The sequence below is a fragment of the Rosa rugosa genome, chromosome 3 (assembly GCF_958449725.1).
Source record: "Rosa rugosa chromosome 3, drRosRugo1.1, whole genome shotgun sequence".
NCBI classification, from domain to species: Eukaryota; Viridiplantae; Streptophyta; class Magnoliopsida; order Rosales; family Rosaceae; genus Rosa; species Rosa rugosa.
This window is the reverse complement of record NC_084822.1, coordinates 43,552,160-43,574,061: the sequence shown is the minus strand read 5'-3', so window position 1 is coordinate 43,574,061 and position 21,902 is coordinate 43,552,160. Positions and strand designations below refer to the sequence as shown.

General features: G+C 40.6%; 1 long non-coding RNA gene across 1 annotated transcript; it reads left to right on the top strand.

The window, feature by feature from the left end:
- Positions 1-17,351: 17,351 nt before the first annotated feature.
- On the top strand, positions 17,352-18,606 carry LOC133740841 (uncharacterized). The gene is made up of 2 exons (XR_009861461.1): positions 17,352-17,965; positions 18,144-18,606. It is a non-coding gene; the product is annotated as an uncharacterized LOC133740841 (long non-coding RNA).
- Positions 18,607-21,902: the final 3,296 nt, after the last annotated feature.

Here is a 21,902-nt window from a genome sequence, read left to right as displayed (position 1 = left end):
TTAGGTAGAGTCACTCACCGTTTAGCGAAAAAAAATTAAAGGAAAAAAAAAGTTATTAGCACGTGTGCAAAAAAGAAATTAATAAGAAAAAGTGAGGAAAAAAAATTGATTTTGAACGGAAAAATGGAATTTTTTTTTTCACTAGACCTTTATTCTAGGATTTTATACCCCGAAAATTTGACTAGACCTCTATTCTATGATTTTCTATCCTTATTTCTTTTTTTTGAACAATTATACTATCCTTATTTTCTATAAACCACTAATCTAGCATTAGCTCTTATAAGGCTTCTCAAAAAAAAAAAAGCTAAGCTCTTTAGTCAAAAAGGGTTATAGAGATTCAAAAAGGGTCACTCTTTAGTCACGGTTTGGCTTCTCGACTCTTCGCCACATGAGGTTGTAGGATGCTTCTCCTGAAAGCATCATTGTGACACTGTTCATCGTGCTGACATCCTTCTAGACAATTCGTTATTATTTGATCGTTTTTTAAAACGAGTCATATTATGATTATCATCTCATTGGAATATTTTCAAATTTCATATTTTTATATCTGTTTGACAAGAATCCTCGTAAAATTTCTAATAAAGGCATTTTTTTTATAATTAATAAAGACATGTTATTAATTTTTTATTTTTTTTACATGTTATAAATTTTAAGTTAGAGCCATCACTGTCGCTTCATTTAAAATAAAAATGTATTAAAAGTATGACATTTTTGTCATATTTTAGTTGTCCTCCAACTTTTACACTTTTCATGGTCATAAACACCATAGTTAGGTGGAGGCAGATATATTTCTAGGATTTTCTCCGAGAATACCGGGAAGAAACTCTAGGGTTGGAAGAAGCAAAGGAGAGGACCGAGAGGTTGCTGCCTATCCGGCGGCGCCCCCGCGTCGACCTTGGCTCCTTGCCTCATCAACGAGTGGCGAGTGTTGCCAAACAGGTTTGTGGGGGCTCGGGACCTCAGTTATGGTATTTTTTTCATCCTTCTGGGTTAGGCACGACGTTTCGCTCCTCTCAGGCGGCGACGCAGGTGTGTAGGATGTGTGATGGGCGATCGGCCCGGGCATGGAGCAGGTGGACAGAGGCCAAATCATGGCGGCGGTATGCCATGGATCGTATGGTGCCAACTACCTCTCTGGATGGGTCAATTGGTGGCGTTTGCAAAGGTGGAGTCGGGTTCTCAAGCTGTTGGACGCAGCCGGGTGGCAAGGCACAGTGAGGTTGACGGGATCTGGCTTTAAGCCCGGATCCGGTCAACAACGTTCAAGATTAAGGTGGCTTGCTGTTTGGATTGAGTTTCTTCGGCGCTGGGAGGTCGACGGGAAAGACTTGTGGTGGAGGTCTGCCGGCGGGTCTTTTGGGGAGAGGGAAAAGTCTTATGACCGCTACTATTTGTTTTTGTTTAAAGTAGGTTTTTTTGTTAGGGTTTTGGCTAGGTTTTTTTGGTATTTGGTATGTCCCTACTCTTTTGAGCGAGGGTTGGGTCAAATTGAGGTGCCATGGATGTGGTGTCATTCCTGGGGATGAATTGGTTTATTTTTGGATTTATCTTATGGCCAATATGTTGACCAGCGATCCTTGCACGTGGTCTGGTATATTTGGGACACGGTGTGGAAGAGGGCGTTGGTTATTTGGGCGGTTGTCTATGAGGTGGTATCGAAATTCTCGGGATTCCTTGTAGCCCGAGAGATTGGGCGTTTCAGGTGGTTAAGGGTTGGGCCCTTTCGGCTCATGGATGTCATTTATGATGACGGACCCGTAACTAGGTTCGGTTTTAGGGAGGAGAGTGGGGAGTTCATGTCCACCACCGATCATTCTCGTGTTATGTAACTTTGATTATCTTCAATAAAAGTTTCTTATTCTCAAAAAAAAAAAAAACCCATAGTTAGGTGAAAAAATGCAAACAGTCCTTGACCTTTGCCCATTAGTAACTTTAGTACCTGACAAAAAAAAAAAATCACTTTGGTACCTGAAGTTCGGACCCCGACCCAACTTTAGTACATGAAACACTGTTGGCCGTTATGGCGTTAGTCAATTGACATATAATAAAGGGTAAATGGATAATTTGAGTCTCTAATATTATTTGTTTTTTTTTTCATCCACTTTTTGGTCCAAATCTTATTCTGGCACCCAGAAATTTTCTCTGGGCACCCATCTCACCATTCATCGCCAAAATTCTTCTTCGCCGGCTACTTCGTGGCCCTTCCCTTCTACCCTCATTGCAAGAATCACAACCGGCGTATGTACCCTAATTTCAAGGCTTCTCTTTCGGTGAAGGCAGCACACAACCGCGCTGTCTTCCCTCCAATTAATCACGAAAGCCAAGGGAAGGAAAGCAGCCACAGATTCAGATTCCTCAGAAACACAATAAGCAATGAAATTTAACGAATTGGTGAAAATTGGGGTTCTGGGTCCGATCTGGATCAGAAATCGGTGGGGAAGGGATTTGAGATCGAAACGGTGCGCTGCATGAGAAGGAAGAAGGTGGGGCTGTTGAGGCTGGAGGAGGAAGAAGAAGAGAGAGCGTGATTTCGAAACTGTGTCTCCCGTAGTATGCGGGAAGAGATCATCGATATTCAAAGAGCAGCTGCCCTCATCTACATCATCGTCTCCTCCTGTTTCCTCTAAGAGAATTCGTTTTTCTTCTTCTTCTCCAGTACGCTTCTTATCTCCCAACACCATATCACTATCGCCATTGTTGTCGTTTTCGCCGTTCGATTTCACTAGGTGAAAATGACGACGCCCAGATGACCGGTTTTGCCCTGGGGATGGGGTTGCTGGTGTTTCAGAGCAACTGGGTTCTATTGAAATTGGGGAGTTAGGGATAGAGGAAGAGGTTCATGAGATTGATGTGGATAAATTAGAGGGTTTGTTGTCTCTGCTTCATAGTAGTGCTGATGGTCTCTTGAGTCTAGTTTCAGGGATTTGGATTTGACTTTAATGAAGAATTTGTGGTTAAAGTACTTGAAACTCCACTTATTGTGGAGGAGAACTTGATTAGGTTTTTCAAGTGGGTTTGAAGGTAACACCCGAGTTTAGAAATCTGGAAATTGAAGTCCAGTCAAGAGTCTAGCTACAACTTTTGGCTTCTTGAAATCGACTCAAGATTAAGAGAGTCGGATAAACTGAAATTTGAAGCATGAGAGCTTGAGAGGTGAAACTGAGTTTGAACATTGAAGACGAGAAATAGGGAGAGTTGGGAGGAAGAAGAAGATGAATAGAGCGTGAGGAAGAAGAAGAAGAAGAAGATATTGAGTGAAGGGACGAGAATGCCCCTCAAAGTTCGCCGCCTACCAAACGCCGTGCCAATAGTGTTTCAGGTACTAAAGTTGGGTCAGAGTCCGAACTTTAGGTACCAGAGTGATATTTTTTTTGTCAAGTACTGAAGTTACTAATAGGCCAAAGGTCAGGTACTATTTGTTTTTTTTTCCTAGTTAGGTTATGATTATATTGATTAGATATCATATTCCTTTTATCTCAAAAAAGAGAGAAAAACGTATTTAGATTTTACTTTTTTAACGAAGAAAAATAAGATTATATTGTTAGAATACATTGTTTTAGTTAAGTCTCTTGTTATTATTTCAGGAAGTTCTCTTGATGCACATTGTAATCTGGGGGTATAGGCACAATGTCCCCCCCCCATGTATTATGCAATTTCATTAATCAAGGCTTGAGGGCAGCCCACCGGCCCTTATTCAAAAAAAAAAAAAAAAAAAGATTACGATTGTTGTAAATATTTGTGGATAATCATGTAAATAGATGTTGAGTAATAGGTGCCTATCCCTATAGATTGGTGATTGATAGGTTGTAATTGTAGGAGTGATTGGATTGTAATTAAGCATTACCCTTTTGTGTACACCATGTAGTCCTATATAAGGCTCCTCATGGTGAGATGAATAATACACACATATCTTATTCTCTACGTCTATAATCTCTCTCTCTCTCTCAAATTCGTTTACTATAGTTTTACAACACGTTATCAACACGATACTCTAACCCAAGCCCTAGCCAGGAAAAAACCTCCCCCTTGCTGCAGCCTGTTTGCACGCCCCGAAACCTCTTGATCGGGACCTCAGATCAAAATCTTTCCTTCATCAAAGTTGTTCGTCTCTGCCTCTTCTATCTGACTTCCAAATTTCAGCCCTATTGGAGTCGTTTTGAGACCTGTACACCATTCGAAGTGGGAGCTATTCATAAGAGAATCTGCTCCATGTTCACGACTAGCTCTAAGATTTGGATCGAATAGCTTTGCGATTCGGGATTTCCTACCAGAAGAGGCGAATAGCTCTTGGATTGGCTAAGAAGACAACCTTCTCAGTTCTGCACACATAAGCTGAAGATTCATCCGTCCTTCATCAAGTAATGTTTTCAAAACCTAATTTTATATTCATGCTTCATGCTTATTGAGCCTATTGATTGAACATGAAAAATCCTCCATGATGCATGAACCCTAAATTCTGATTGTTTTATTTGGAATATATATATTTGTTCATGTTTTGGATTGTTTGATTGGAAAAGAAAAAAAAATTAGGATATTTTGGCTGTAGCTATTTCTAGCACTTGGTCCACTAGCACCAATTCACAACTAGAGAGCATCAATCAATCATGCAAAAATAAAGTCTGCTATTTCTGGGATTCGAACCGAACTCAGCCACAGTGTGTACCAGCCCAGCATGTTGTCCACTGTGCCACTATGGCCAATTGGTAATTATCACCACCATTTAATATTAATACTGCCAGAAGCAGATTCAACTCCATTTAATTGGTGATTGATCAATTGATTCAATTCATGTTTTGGTTTTGATTGATATTTATCCAAAACAATTATCATAGTAGTTTCACAATGTATCCTTTATTACTACATTTTAATATTGTATATTACGTGAATTGTGGGCTTAATTTTTGGTTACACTAATTTGAATTATGCCATTATAATTCCTTATGCTAGAAGCATTATGGGCTAAATTATTACTGTCACACCCCGAATTCTGAATTTAAGTAATTCATATTCGAAGCATGAACCTCAAATACCCTGTTTATAATCTCAGAATTTCTTTCTCAAAATCAACTGCACATTACACCTTTGATATTACATAAACCAAATCCTCAAGCTACTTATTACAGCACACTCTCACCAAATCAAATAGTAAAACTCAAATGAGTATAATTCTCCTCACAAAACAATTGCTGTAAATCTAATACTAATACTCTAAACCGCACGATCACTGCCCTGATTCTCCTGACCTGTAAGACTACCCGCTACACAATTTGAATAGTGTACCGGGAGTTGCAACAACACAAAACCCGGTGAGCTTTTGACAGCCCGTATGAGCAAACAAGAAAGAACTGTTGATTTATTCAATTATATTTATTATAACTCAAGTAAACAATCGACGCACTCACAATGTAATTCCAAAAATCAAAGAAACATATATAAGCATATTTATTCTCGATACTTCTTTTAAAACTCAGCATTTGACTGATCACCACCAACGAATATTGCAACATTAATATGTGAAATAACATTAAAGCAAAGCATGCTTGATTCTCTTTCCACTAACACCTTCACATATTAACAATATATCACAAATAGATATTTGATCAAAATAATATAAGTACACTTTTCTTTTTAGTGAATTTTCGGATTAACTGGTAACAATTCATAAATACAAGTGCTAGGGTCCAACGTACTATACCCAAAGCACAAGTAAGCCAGGTTGACTGGTAACAAATCATAAATCCACGTACTAGGGTCCAACGTACTATACCCAAAGTACGGGAAAGCCGCAGCATACTAGGGTCCAACGTACTATACCCAAGTATGTATACTCAAAGTAAGCAACCTTCCTAAGAGTATAATAGTGCACTATCTGTAGGGACTAGGGCCCAAGGCTAACTTCCACATATCACCAAAACACAATTACCAGTAATTCACTTAAGCACGGGGTAGTAGATAACACCCGACTTCACAATTGTACTTCTCAGACATAATCAAAATCACCAAAATACAATCTTTATGATTTATAGATCGTATATATGTATATGTACACCCACATAAAGAGACATATTATTTCAAGACAAATCTTTATTTCTTAAAATAATTTCCACATATTCACCATTGGGCATATAAAATAGCTTTCACACCACATGATCAACATTTCATTATTCAACAATTAAATGCGAGATTAATAGCTTGAATAATATCCAATTCATTCTCAATTATTTCATCACACCAATCACACGTCAACCAATATATATATTCCACGTAAATATATATATACGTAATCATCCGCTCAGGGATGACCACTAATACCAACTATAGTTCAAGCATAAAAACCGTGAAATTCATTTGTATAATAAAATCATTTTACTTACCTATGGACCGTAGTTGATCAAGTCCATATGATTGAAAACAAATATTTATTCCACAAATATTTTCACACAATTGCGACAAAAATAAAGTAATTAAATTTATTCGGTTCGTAATATGAACCACGTGAGGTTTACTCACCTCTAATCCAGCTGCGTCTTCTTAACAGCTAAAACAACAATTTTCCCGAATTGTCCGCCAAATCAATCCGTCGATAACCTAATCCAATAATGATCTTAACTTAGCCAACAACTCATAAATGTAATTAAACGACGATCCAACGGTCAGATTCAAATTAAACGATGATCCAACGGTTGGATCTGAATTTAATGATGATCCAACGGTCGGATCCTCACGGATCGCCTTTAGGATCATCCTCCAAAATTATCACGAAGATCCAACGGTCAGATCTTCCTGAATCGCCCTTACTAACATCTCCACAAAATTATATGAAAATCCGACGGTCGGATTCTCACGAATCGCCTTCCGAATCACTATTTCTCAATTATACGAAGATCCAACGGTCGGATCTTCGCCCGTGACCTCACAAAGTCACCGGGACAGTCATACGATCAACATATTAAAATTTGAAGTAAAACCGATGGTCTGATCTTCGCAGATCGTAAACCGAAGATAAAACGTAAAAACCGTAAATAGTAACGTAAAAACGTAAATCCACTATTTATCAACTTTTTCTAACATGACCAAGTTATATATCAAAACGCTCGTATGGATGCATAGATCATCGCCTAGATAATGAAAACTCGAAATATGGTCTGACGCGCCGCCACAAGCGGTGGTCAGTGGGCGGTCAACGCGGCGGTCAACTCCGGGTCAACCACCTCCGATGGCAAAGCGACCAACTACAAACTTGTTCAAAATGAAAGGGTGATCGTCTTTCATACCTGGAGCTAAGCCTGGTTCGGCCTAGATCGTCCTAGGTCAAGCGTTGAAGTTGGATTAATCCGGAGCGTCTGATCTGATTCCAGATTGAATCAGAGCCGTCGAAAAAGTCAAACCTTTGATCAAGCGCTCTACACCCAAAATCGTCATGCAAGGCCTATATGGGGATGATCAGGGGGAGGAGGAGATCACGAAAATGGGAACGATCGGCCCACGAAACGCCGGATAAATGGAATTCCGGTCGGGTCGGATTCCTCTTGGCTGGCTTCTTCGATCCAGTTTTCGGGGCAGCGGCGGAGCAAAGCGACACCAGAGGGAGGCTCGTCGTGGGCCGGCGATCCCAGGGGAGCCCGGGTCCGGGGACGGAGGAGGCCGGAGGCGCCGTTTTCGGCCGGGTCGGGTCGACTAAGACCCGTCGGGTCTGAGGGTCGAAGGAAGAGAGAGAACGGAGAGAGCTGGGGGACTGTTCAGCAAAAATGAAAATGTTTCCTCCTTAAATGAAATTTCTGATTTTTTTTTCGATATTTATAGAAAATTCCCAAATTTCAAAAATTCATAACTTATTCATACGAACTTCGAATATTGCGTTCCACATGTCCACGAACTCGTATCGACGAGCTCTACAACTTTCATGAAGGAAGTTTTCCTAAATTTTGAACGTATAAAAAGTCAACTTTGTTGACCCCCTAAAAAAACGTTCGTTTTTGAAAATAAAATCGTTCGAACTAATTCCACAACTTCTCCAAGCTTCGTACTCGCTCCTACTATCGTGAAATCATTTCTAAAAATCCATGGAATTTAATTTGGATTTTCGGGGTATTACAATTACGGGATTATTACATAAACATTATGCCAGAAAGCATTTGCCCAATTTATTACCTATACGAAATGCCAGAAGCATTAATGGGATTTGAACCCAATTCCTTAGGTACATAATCGCTGCATTAATTTATTTATGTTACGATTTAATAACATATATTGAATTTTGTTATGTTATAATTGTGAATATTAATAGAGGCTGAGTCAGAAGCTCAAATCAAGCCCAAAGTCACAATAACAAATTCGAGCCAGAAGCTCAGGCCCAAGTTGTAAGGCCCGAACAGAAGCTCACCACATGTTGCCATGACAAAAGTTATGAATCTTCTCAAACTAGGCTCATCCAGTTGGATGCGATGTCTAGGCAAGGTTCAGATGAGGCCGTGTACTTATGTGAGCATCACTCCACCTAAACCTCATCTTTCCTTACCTGGTCGTATTCAATTGGAGTTACCGAAAGGGTTGAGTAATAACTTTTCATTCATTGGCAGACCAGTTTGAGCCCAGCAGGTCTCACACACCATTTGACTTACGCATGAAAGCCCAGGTCACAAGCCCGCAGACTAAGCCCGATAGGCTTCACTATCAAGCCCACTCATTCTTTGGTCCAACAGAATCAAAAATAAAAGGAAAAATGATTTTGATATTGTAAATAGATTCACCATATCTAATATGTGTAATTAATTGCCAGAAGCATTTATTCACATAATTGTGTGATAATTAATCTGTTATATTACTAGCATGTAATTAATATCTCAATTGATTTGTGATTTTTATGTATCCAAATTTGTGAGATTATTTCAATTTGCTTTATTCAATATTATTGAGTTACTTGTCTAAATTTTCGCACTAGAATATATGTGTAGAAAATGCAGGTATCTAATGAACTAGAAGTTCTAAATGAACCAGTAGTTCATACATATATACTTGTAGTTTCGATAATGTCGTTTAAGAAACTTGAAGTTTCCTTCATAAATTCACCACACATGATAAAACCAGTAGATTTTACATGTCTAATCCGATTTTTCATACCATGTTATAGAACCTGAAGTTCTCATTACTTGCTTATGGATGATATTACCCAAAACACTAATATTATTTGTTCATTTCCTGTAAGAAATGTCAAATCTCAACATGTTTGACTTTGTTGCTTTGGAGGTCTCCAGAAGAAACTATCTAAAGTGAACTCAAGATGTGAAAATTCATCTGACTGCAAAGAAGATGAGATCAACAATCAATGCTAACAATGTCGTCATTGAGGCTTTTAATATGAGTGCCATAATTTTTGAAAAGGAAACATATGGAGAAAACACTCCAAGTTGAGTATCCGATGAAAAGGATCCACAGACTCTTTGGGTCGCTATGGAAGAGCACTTTCACCATCAGATGACCATTTTCTTGCTTGAAGCAAGACATGATTGGCAGAACGAAATTAGCCCATATGACTGTCTGCCACTTGGCCAAGAGGCCACGTAATCAGGCTCCACGTGGCCAAGGCCCACGTGGTAGGAACCATGATGCCATAACTTAGCAAGCCCGAGTTGAAAGGAACACTGGTCTGGCCTGTCGCCACCAGAATCAGCATAATCTTTGTTATCGATGTGGAGGAATTGACTGCTGGTCCCGCACCTATTGTGCGATAGCCGAAACAGTAGATGAGTATTACGCCGGTCGCGGAACTCGAAATACCAACTTTATTGAAGGGTCATTTTCTATCGATTCCACACTAGAGATCATGGATTTTCAGGCAGTTACTGAACATACTGAGAATTAGAACTCGAAGACATGAGTATAATTGGCCCCTTGTGCCATATCTATTTCATCTTAATGAATGAAACATCTTCAGATTTTGGTGATTTATGTTTTCAATTATTTTGGATTATAGAAATGTAGTTATGTTCGAATATATTTAATTCAATAAACTTATTTATACATGTGATCCATTGAATTAAATAAATGAATAGGCATATTCTGTGGAGAAGTTTGTTGTCTGGTTAAAAGTGCTATTACACACACCATACTCCCAGATCGGAGATGTTTTTCAAACTTATTGTCTATTCATACCTCTGTGACAACCGTATCAGGCCAATCCAACCTGATAGAGGGTTATGGCAAAACCCACTGTATGTTGTCCAATATACTGAACCTACCATTAATGAGGCCTTATATTCTCCACGTTCCAGAAGAGCGTTATTGAGTATTAAGGATATTCGAACCAACGGTTATCACGTTGAAACCACTGAGAAAAATGAGTGTAATATCTTTGCATAACTTCCAAGTGTGTGGCCAGAAGCATACATTGGAGAAATTGAAATCTGTTAGCTAGAAGCTAACTAATTCAAGCAACTACTTGCTATGGCATGACCGTTTGGGACACCCAGGTCAAAGTATGATGCACCGTATCCTCAACTCATCGCAGGTGCATCCCCTTCTGAATAAGGGTCTTGTATATAATGACACACTATGCCATACTCGTCAAGAATATTTAATACTAGACCATCATATGCAAAGACTAGTACATACACCACTATTTTTCTGCACAGAATGCAAGGGAAATTTGTGGACATATCCAACCACCATGTGGACCAGTTAAATATTAATGGTTTTGGTTGATATATCGACAAAGTGATCACATGTTACACTATTGTCCGCAAGAAAACACTGCTTTTGCTGAACTTTCACCCAGATCATGAAATTGAGGGTTCACCACTCGGATTATCTCATAAAGTCTATAAGACTTGATAATACCAGAGAGTTTACATCGAAGTCTTTCGATGATTATTGCATATCCCTTGGGATTGATGCCGAACATATAGTTCCCTATGTTCACACCCAAGATGGTCTCGCAAATAGAATCTTGGTAATGCGCACCAAGCTTCTAGTTTTTGCGTGGGGCTATGCAATCTTGCATGCAACTATGTTGGTCCCGTTGAGGCCCACTGCTACCAACCTTACTCCGCGTTACAGCTGGTAACTGGGTACGAACCTGATGTTTCACACTTACGCGCATTTGGGTATGCAGTCCTCGTGCCAATTGTGCCGTCACAACGTACAAAGTTGGGTCCTCAACAAAGGATGGGCATACATGTCGATTATGAGTCCCATCCATTATGTGCTCTTTAGAGCCCTTGAGAGGCGATCTCTTTACCGCTAGATTCGCGGATTAATTGTCACTTTGATGAGACAGTCTTCCCGCCGTTAGGGGGAGATAAGAACGTCACCGTTCCTGATGAACGGCTTGAATTAACATGGAATGTCCCCACAATGTCTCATCTTGATCCCCAAACCTCATGAAAATAGTGAAGTGCGAACAATTCTAGATCTATAGAGTATAAGAATACAATATGCCAGACACTTTCTCTGATCTAGCAAAAGTGACGAGATCATATATACCTGCTGCAAATGTGCCTGCAAGGATAGAAGTCCATGTAGGATGTGTAGTCCCAGATGGACAAGGTACGACCATGGCGGCTAACCAGTCATATGTCCCTGCCCAGAAGCGAGGTAGACCATTAGGTTCGAAGGATTCTTATCCCCAGAAGAGGGTAAACTTGGCACAAACGAATCCTCTTGATATCGCAATCTCAAACCGATTCATCTCATGAGATAAATCCGGATTATGGGTACGTCAAATTAGATTTCTTGACAAAGAGAAAGGTGTTTTGGACCTGTTGTTCCTACACCTCCCCATGTTAAACCTGTAGGATTTAAATGGGTATTTGTAAGGAAGCGTAATGAGAAAAACGAGATTGTGATACACAAGGCTCGTCTAGTGGCGCAAAGATTTTCTCAACGCCCTGTGATTGATTACGAGGAGGCGTATTCTCCCGTAATGGACGTCATAACGTTCCGCTACCTTATCAGTTTGGTAGTTTCCGAAAAACTGAATATGCAGCTTATGAATGTGGTCACAGCTTATCTCTATGGGGATCATGATACAGAGATATACATAAAAGTTCCTGAAGGACTTAATATACCCGATGCAAATAGTTCTAGACCACGGAACACGCTCTTCATTAGTTTTGAGGCGTTCACTTTATGGATTGAAACAATCCAGACGGAGGTGGTATAACCGTCTAAGTGAATATTTAATCGGGATGGGATATGTGAATAATAAACTATGCCCATGCATGTTTATTAAGGAAGCAAGTTCCTAGTTTGGAATTGTGGCGGTCTATGTCAATGACATGAATTTGATTGATACTCCTGAAGAGATCAAGGAAACTGCAAAGCACCTGAAGTTGGAATTTGAGATGAAAGGCCTTGGGAGAACAAATTATTGTCTCGACCTGGAGCCCGATCACAGTGCAGATGAAATTTTGGTCCATCAACCAAATTACATCCAGAAGATGTTAAGATGCTTTAATGAGGATAAAAGCAAGCACACCCATGGTCATCTGAAGTCTAGAGAGAACCGTATCGTCCTGCAGATGATAACGAAGAGATATTGGTGCCAGAAGTCCCATATCTAAGTGCAATAGGTGCATTATTGTACTTGGCTATTATTGCACTTGGCTCAATGCCCTAGACAGGACATCCCATTTGATGTGAACTTGTTAGCTAGATATAGCTCTGTGCCAACACGCCGCCACTGGAATGGCATAAAAGACATTTTTCGCTACCTTAGAGGTACGATGGATATGGGCTTATTCTATCCCTACGCATCAAGGAATGGATCAAACCCCCTTGATCCTCGGATTGATGCTCGCCTTGTTGGATATGCTGATATAGACTATCTATCAGACCCGCACAAGACACGTTCCCAAACTGGTTATGTCTTTACCATTGGGAATACTGCAATTTCTTGGAAGTCTACGAAATAGACACTTGTTGCTACCTTTTCGAATCATGCTGAGATACTAGCTCTTCACGAAGCAGTATGTGAATGTACATGGCTAAGAGCCGTTACAAAGCATGTTCGAAGCACATGTGGACTGCATTCCACCACTGATGAACCAACCATTATCTACGAGGATAATGCTACTTACATAGAGCAGATAAAGATGAGTTTCATCAAAGGAGACAACACCAAACATATTGTACCGAAGTTCTCATTCAATCAGCAATAACAGGAGCATCAGAAGATTGAAGTTAAGCAGATTTGATCTGAAGACAATCGTGCTGACCTCTTCACCAAGTCACTACCAAAGTCTACATTCTAGAAGCATGTCCAAGGTATTGGTCTACGTAAACTATCTGAATTACCTAACATGTAATTTTCAGGGGGAGTCGAAATCAGGGGGAGTATCCTGAAGCATACTCATTTGACCATCGTGTACTCTTTTTGTCCTTTGTCCAAGGTTATTTTGTCCCACTGGGTTTTGTTACCTGGCAAGGTTTTGACGAGGCACATCTTTAGCATGGTCACCCCACTTACTACATCCAGAAGATGCTTTGATTCGACATATACATGCATTTGCTCATCTTTTCCCTTCGACCACGGGTTTCTCCCACTGGGTTTACCGGGCAAGGTTTTGGTGTAGCAACTCTAATGCATCCCTCTCGTAGACATACTACCTACTTATGGTGCTGATAAGAAGACTTTACCTATCTCTAAAGCTGTGATACTGCTACTCCACACTCAAGCTCGTTGTGCTCTTTTTCTCCTTCGACCAAGATTGTTTTTTTTCCCACAAGGTTTTTATTCCTTGGCAAGGTTTTTGACGAGGCAACTTAGAAGCTCTCAGCCTATGCAACACTATTGATATGGAATATCCAAAGGGGAGTGTTGTAAATATTTGTGGATAATCATGTAAATAGATGTTGAGTAATAGGTGCCTATCCCTATAGATTGGTGATTGATAGGTTGTAATTGTAGGAGTGATTGGATTGTAATTAAGCATTACCCTTTTGTGTACACCATGTAGTCCTATATAAGGCTCCTCATGGTGAGATGAATAATACACACATATCTTATTCTCTACGTCTATAATCTCTCTCTCTCTCAAATTCGTTTACTATAGTTTTACAACAACGATTAGATTAGCTGCTGGTATAAATAGAGCAAATAGGGTTCCCTGCATTTCGTGTGAAATTCTAGTCCCGCCAAAAAAAGAGAGAGACAGAGAGACGAGAGATCACCTGCGCCGTGTCGCCAAGTCATCGATTCCGATTTCCGTCATCATCGACTCCATCGAAACTCAAATCGGTGAAGCCCCATTCTACCTTTCCCCTGTTTGCTATTCTTTTAGTGCTTGACGGTCTGTTTGGTTATGGTTACTGAGAAAGCAAATGAGAAGGTGAAGAAGTTGGGATCTTGAATATGTTTAATTTGTGTTTTCAAGCGATTTTACGACACATGGATTAGTTTGTGTTTTCGAGTGATACTTTTTCTGGTTGACGTGCAAGTCAAAATAATAGCTTCATCCTTGTTTCTATGCTTCGACAAAGGTGTCGACATCAGTCTATATCTATTTACTTCTGTTTGCATCGTTAGTTCAATCATTCTTTGCTTGACAGTAATGATGGTTATTTTCCTATGAGAATAATTGGAATGAGCATATCCGAGACGGCGACTATGAGAGTCAAATTGCTGATACTGAAATAGTGGGGATAGAAGATCTTATATTGTCACCATATATGCAAAAGTTGGAAATGCTGACAATTCTTAGTTAAGTCAAGCTATGCCTTGTTGCACCTTACACATGATTTTGCTTGAAATTCATCAGCTCATAGAGCATTCTCTTTGTTACTATTAGTAGCAGGTGTCTTTCCAATTCTGTTTTTACTGAGTTGATGTATTACCTGCTTTATGTGTTGAGTAGGACTGTTTTTTTATGTACTGTGGGACTTTCAAACTTGACCCATTTCCATCGATGGCCAGCAAGGTATCCCCCTCACCGCATTCTTTAGGGAATGGTGTTGCTACTAAAAGGGTTCCAGGGACTATGACTGTCAGTCCTACTGTCTCCAGGAACTCTTCTATCGTCCATCTGGAGCTTTGTTTTCCAATGAGTTACTATTTGTGTTATATTCTGATGAACAACTGCTGTTATGTTCTATAATTATGAAAGGCTTAAAGCATGGCATAAATGGGGGTTGGTGATGTTGTACGTACTTCGGTAGCTTCAGAGCAACCAATTCTTGCTGTTGGGACCAAAAGTGGGGTTGTGGACTTATATAACCTTGTAGAATTTGGATCATGGATTGTTTTGTATCGCTGTATGACTGGGGCTAAGTAATGATATGTGAGTACAACCAATGGTGGAATATTCGGTAGGTTGGTGTTTAACCTTATTAGGTGCCAAAATTGCTACTTGGTAATTCCGATGGGTTTCTAGTACCAAACAGTTAAGAATTGGATTGTGTTATAAGTTTCAGATTTAAGTACAAAAAATAGATGACACGGCCTTTTCACCTTTCATACGCCAAATGGAAGACACTGGACCTGTCAGTGGTGTTGTGTGGACACCTTTTAATTCAGCCTTTGCAGTTGTGTCGAAGTTAAGAGGACTTGCATTTTGGTCTTCTCTTGTTTCATTTGTTGTCAACAACCCGTCAAATAGGTTTGAGTTCAGTATCTTCTCCAACGGTTAAGCCAATCCACAACCTGAATATGGACCTCCGATAAGTGTAACCTCATTGATGCAATGGGATGAACACAGATAAAGGCTCTGTGATATTGAAAAGTGATATATGGAGACAATTATTGGATTTTCCTTGGTAAATGTTGCCTTATCAGACGAGTTTCAGGCATGACATGTCTGGCAAGTAATGTATAATGATGATTTGTTGCTTGTTCTGCAGTCTGAAGATATTAATGAACTTAACATGCTACATCTTAACCTTCCCATTGTGCCTTTAAAAAAAATCACATCCTAAATTTATCATAGCATCTGTTTAATAAATTTGATGAATTTTCTTAAAGTATCTATGCTGAGAGTCCTTTTTCTTTGGTTCAGATTTCTTATATCTCACAAAGCTGGCCAGCATGTAACGACTAGCAAGTTTGGATTGTACTTAGTTGCTGGTCTCCGTGGGTTAATCTGTTAATCATATAGAATATACAATTGAAGAAGTTGCGAGTGTCTGGGGACAGTACTCAGGAACAAAAGATGCAGTGCAAATTAAGGTTTCTTATGGATGGAGAAGATTGCTGTCTGCAAGTGCATTGACTAGACTAACACGTGAGCTTACTGTCCACATTCTTAAATCTTCGGTATATATGTTGGTCTTCCATTCTTTCCTAGATGTTTTAGTGGTTAGAATGCCTAGCTATGATGCTCAGGAAGGGCCTTCCCTTGTCAATTATATATGTCTTAGGTTTAGCAGTAGTTCTTACTGTGTTAAATATATTTATGTTGTAGAGAAACTGAAATTGGGAGAGAATTGAGTCGTACTTTCATTGATAATAGGGGCCTCTTTATATAGAGGATTACAAGCATAGAGATAGAGTTGTACATGGAAACATAATCGTATATTGATTGGATATCTCCTAAGATTCTCCGAGAATATCTCTAATATAAACTCTATTTCAACTAGAGCAAGTAACCTCGAGTTTGGGCCAGACACATATTCTGGATTTACTTGAACACTCCCCCTTGTGTCGCCCAAACGTGGTGCTCCTCTCGTTGCCTCATTAAAAACCTTGTCGAGTAACAAAAACCCAGTGGGACAAAAACAACCTCGGTCGAAGGGGAAAAAGAGCACAACAAACCCTTCACGTTTCGAGACCATACATGTAGACATCTCCCCCTGATGTCTGCATCTCCCCCTGATGACAACGGTCATGGGAGTTCGGATAACTTCCGCAAACGATGCTACCAACATGTTTCTCGAAAGTGGAATTTAGGCAATGACTTAGAGAGCAAGTCTGCCACACTGTCCTCAGATTGAACCTAGTTCACTTTGATCTTGAGGAGAGTTTGTTGTTGCTGATTATGCTTGGTGTTGTCGCTTTTGATGTAGCCTTGCTTCATTTGTTCAAAACAAGCAGCATTATCTTAAATACTTGTAGGCTCATCTGTGGTAGACTTTAAACCACAATTGTTCGAACATGCGTAATTATGGATCCAATCCATATACATTCAAGAATCACTTCGTGAAGAGCAATAATCTCTTCATTGTTCGAAGATATAGCGACTAGGGTCTGTTCTGTAGACCTCCAAGATATCACGGTCTTTACCCATGGTGAACACTTAACCAGTTTGGGAACGACCTTTGTGTGGGTCAGAGAGATACCCAACATCAGCAAAACCTTCCAAAACACATGTTGTTTTGGGATGAGGATAGAGGACGCAGACCAGTGTTGGCGGCGTTTGTGAGCCCAGGAAAAGTGTGTCGAGCTTAATGGAGATCGTACGCAAAATTATTTGACGATCTCGATGAGTGTCAAGATGCTCGAGGGAATTTTCAGAAATTTTCATAAAGTGAAATCCTCAATCTAGGAGTTGGATAATAAAGTACATGACCCGACGAGTTCGTGGAAATTTTTGGGGAATTTTTCGGATACCCGACCTATTTGTTATGATTTTCCGAAGTTTTGAGGTTTTGGAAATTAATTAAGGAAATAGAAAATGGGTAGAGCGATCCTAGCCATCCATAAACCCACCGACTGATCACAGCCGTCGAAATTAAGTTAGAGCAGCCTATAAAGAGGCCTTGTCTCGGTTGGACGACCAGAAGGATCTAGAGAGAAGCTCGAAGCTTCTGACCCGAAACGGAGTCGCCGACCCGAGAATGAAACCCGACCAAAGTGGTGTCGTCCGGCCACCGATCGACGACTGACGACCACCATCTTCTTCGTCTCGCCGTCGCCAACAGCCTCCTATCCTTGGATCGTCCATGCAACGATCGTGAACGGAGAGTCGAAGGCGAGAAGCAGCGTCTGCTCCACCGGTTCTGTGGTGGTTTCCGGCCACCGTCTGGGCCGCCTTCAGTATGGAACTTCCTCCTCTCGCCTTTCTCTACACGCTAGATTAATTAGTCTTTGAAATTGGTGGGGTTTTGACAATTTCGTTTCTGGGATTGGTCTCGGGCTGCCGTGTTCTTCGACACCGGTGACCTTCCCGGCCATTCTGGGCTTGGTTTTCACCTTGGCTGCACTTGTGGACCAGAAATCAAGAGGCTTGCTGGGTTATTGGCGTCAAAATCCTCAACTCATCAACATTCCAGTTCTAGCAAGGGGTTCTGTAAACCCGAGCTTGATCAACGTAGACTTTCGAAGGTAAAATTCCAAACCTTGAATTCAAAGGTTGCTCTTGTGATGAATTCGAAAATTGTGGACTGAAGAGCTCTTGAATTATTTCTGTCCTGGAGATTTGGTTGAATCATGGTGTTATGCATAGTTTGATCGAGTTGTGTAGTTTGGTGATTTGAGGATTTCTTTGCAGATTGTAGTACCGGAGGTAATATCGAGAATTTGATGGAAATGTTTCTGTTTGTTGGCTGGAGAATCGATTGAGTTATGGATTGAGAAATTGGTTGTATTGTTGATCGGAGATTGTGAGTATGTGTGTGAGGTTTCTGTGAAATTGATTACTGGTTGTGAATGAATAAATGGTATTGTGTTGTTATGTTTGATCTGTGGCTATTGTTATTTGAGAGTGAATTTAAAGGGTGCTAAGGGATGGCTTAAGTTATGTGGGTGTCCATAGTAATTCGATGGAATTTACTATGCGACAACATGCGAAATGGAAATAAAAGACCAAGTATTGGGTGAATTGGGATAAATCGTTTACGAAATTGGAAACCTGACCTTTGCTTGTGTGTATGTTAAATTGATAGTAAATGAAAGGAATTATTATATATGTATATTGGGTGCACTCAATGCATATTTGGTCGATACTTTAAACTTTTAAACTTCATGTAAATGTTCGGTAATTTGGGGTTTAATTATCGAACTTGTCGCAATTGGTCAAACAATGGTCAAAGTTGGTCAACTCCTGGTCAAACCAGGAAAAGTTGGTTTGGACGATTTATTATTCGTCAAGATCTCATATAATTGTTCAAAAGATATTGATTATCGAAATGTCGGAATTTAGGATTCCAGTTACTCGAGGAACGAAAGGTTCGCGACTCTTGGAGTACGTGAGAGAAAGCATCGGAATCCAGGTAGGGATTCAGGACTCTCCTCGGTTGGTGATTTTCTTATATATTGTTATTAAATGATGCATGTTAGTTGGTATGGTTTGGTTATGTTCAAATGCAATGCATACTAACCAAACCATGTGAGAAATGTGATGGCTTGAGAGCGAAGGGTGGCTCTGACTTCCTTGGGTTCGATCCCCTTAACCTCCGGAGGGTTAGTTACGCCGGTCGTCCGGGTATTCCGATCGTAATAACGGGCCCGGTACGTGTGTGTAGCTAGGTAGTGGACGCTCTCACTACGCTTACCTGGTGATAAATTAATTTGAGGTAATGTCGTGTAGTGGGTCTATGGGACCGGCCATCAGGTAATACTTGGATTTGGCGCCGTATTTATTTAAGCATCATGCATCGGTTTTCAAGTTGAAAATCATTAAAATTTGTCGTTCTTTTAAATATTTGGTTTAAATATGTTTTCATACTGGGCAGCCCAAATATTTGTTTATTGGTTTTAAATCTAGTTGAGGTAGAGTTCCTGTAGAGCAGCGAGGACGAAAGCTCACCCCTACAACAGTATAGATGCAGGTACTGTGCACTGGTGACGGGACAATGGCGGACGGAGCTGGGTGTGCGGAACAAGTTTGGTAAACCGCCTTCTGGGCTTTATTCTGCTTTCTATTTCTCGAACTTTGTGTCCCGGAATTCTTGGGTCAAACGTAGTTAAATTCTTAGTCCTTAAATCTTGTGCCTCCTGAGTGAGCATTCATTTCAAGTCTGGACGAACAAATTGAACTTAGCGATTCAAGGATTTTCACCTCAAAAATATTGGTAGTTTCCGCTGTGTTTTACGAAAAGTTTTTCAAACAAAATGCCTAGCGGTCCTCTAGAATGTAAACTGAGCGTTTGGTTTATGTTTTAGAGACTCGCGGCACTGTAACGTGCTTAAGCTGGTGAGGTGCGGCTTGGGGCGTTACAGCGTTCCTGGTGTGTGATGGGTCCGAATCCATGATCTCTTTGTAGGGATAGAACAAGCTCATATCAATCGTACATCTCAAGTATCGAAAGATATCTTTTACACCAATCCAATGGCGTCGCGTTGGCGCAGAGCTATATCTAGCTAACAAGTTCACTGCAAATGAGATGTCCGATCTTGTGGATTGAGCTAAGTACAATAATGCGCCTATTGTACTTATGTAGGGCACTTCCGCCTCTAGCACATCTTCGTCATCATCCTTCGGACGAAGAGTATCCTTTTCAGGAACAAGACTACGAACGATCATGGGGGTGCTTGAAGGTTTGACCTTGTCAAATGCCTAAGCATCTATCAACACGATGCTCAAGTTCCAAACCGAGATATAATCGTGTTCTCCCAAAATCCTTCATCTCAAACTCGGATTTCTAGTGTTCAGCGGTTTCCCTTAACTCTTTAAGGGCTTCTAATGAAGATCATGTCCAACATGAACCGCGATAAAATTCGAAACTTGTTATGGAAACGTGTGGGCATATCCCTTCCCAATCAAGTAGTCACTTTAGTGAGCGTTTCAATCTCTTTGTAAACGCGCTCCGTGGTCTAGAGCCAATTGACTTGGGTAAATGAAGTTCACCATGAACCTTCATGTATATTCCGTATCTAGATCCCCATAGAGATACGTAGTGACCACATTTGTAAGCTGCATAATCAGTTATTCGGAAACTACCAAACTGACAGGGTAGTGGAGTGCAATGACATTCATTACGAGAGAATATGTCTCATCGTAGTCGATTCCAGGGCGTTTTGTGAGAAGCCTTGCGCCATAAGGCGAGATTACCATCTATTTTTCTCATCACGCATTCTAACGAAGACCCATTAGTCAATAGGTTTTATGTTAGGAGGTGTTGGCATCATTGGCTCAAAAACCTTCATCTTCGTTAGAGAATCCATCTTAACCTGGATCGTATCTTTCCATTTAGGCCAAATCTCTCTACGTTGGCATTCATTCATCAACGGAGCGTGGTTCGATATCATCTGACTCAACAAACTCATGCGCAACAAAATGCGCAACTACATCATCAGTTATGATGGAGTTTCTATCCCACATCTCATGTACAATAATGTAAGTTTCATAGAGCTCTATATTCTCAGGAATAGGTTCTGACGTTGAGGCGTCCCCCAACGATAACCATAACCAGGAAGATACTCATGAGACAGATTTTGAGTGTCGATGATCAAAGGATTAGAGTGTGCCAAAGTGTCCTTCGAACCCACGGGCCTCCCACGCATCCTAGCTGGGGCCATGGCCTATAACGCCAGAGTGCCACTCTCATTGGCGTTGGCGCCATGCCTACCTTCGTGTAGGGTGGCGCTACGTCCTCTCGTAGGGACGTACTTCCTTGCAGGCATATTTGCAGCAGATGTGTGATCTCGTCACTTTAACAGGGATCAAGATGAGACATAGTGGGGACAGACTACGACAATTTCTGTCGTTCCTGTTGAACATTCGTGTTCTTATCTCCACCTAACGACGGGAAGACTGTCTCATCAAAGTGACATCCACAAATCTAGCGGTAAGGAGATCGCCTAGCAAGGGCATGAAGTGGCGGACGATTGTTGGAGTCTCAAATCCAACGTAGTTGCCCATTCATCTGTGTGGACCCATCATAGAGCGCTGTGGCGGCGCAATTGGCACATAAATGGCACACTCAAATATGCGTAAGTACGATACTTGTACCCAGTCACTAGCTGTAACGCCGAGGTAGATTGAGTGGCGGTAGGTCGTAGACGAATTAGCATAGCTGCATGCGATATTGCA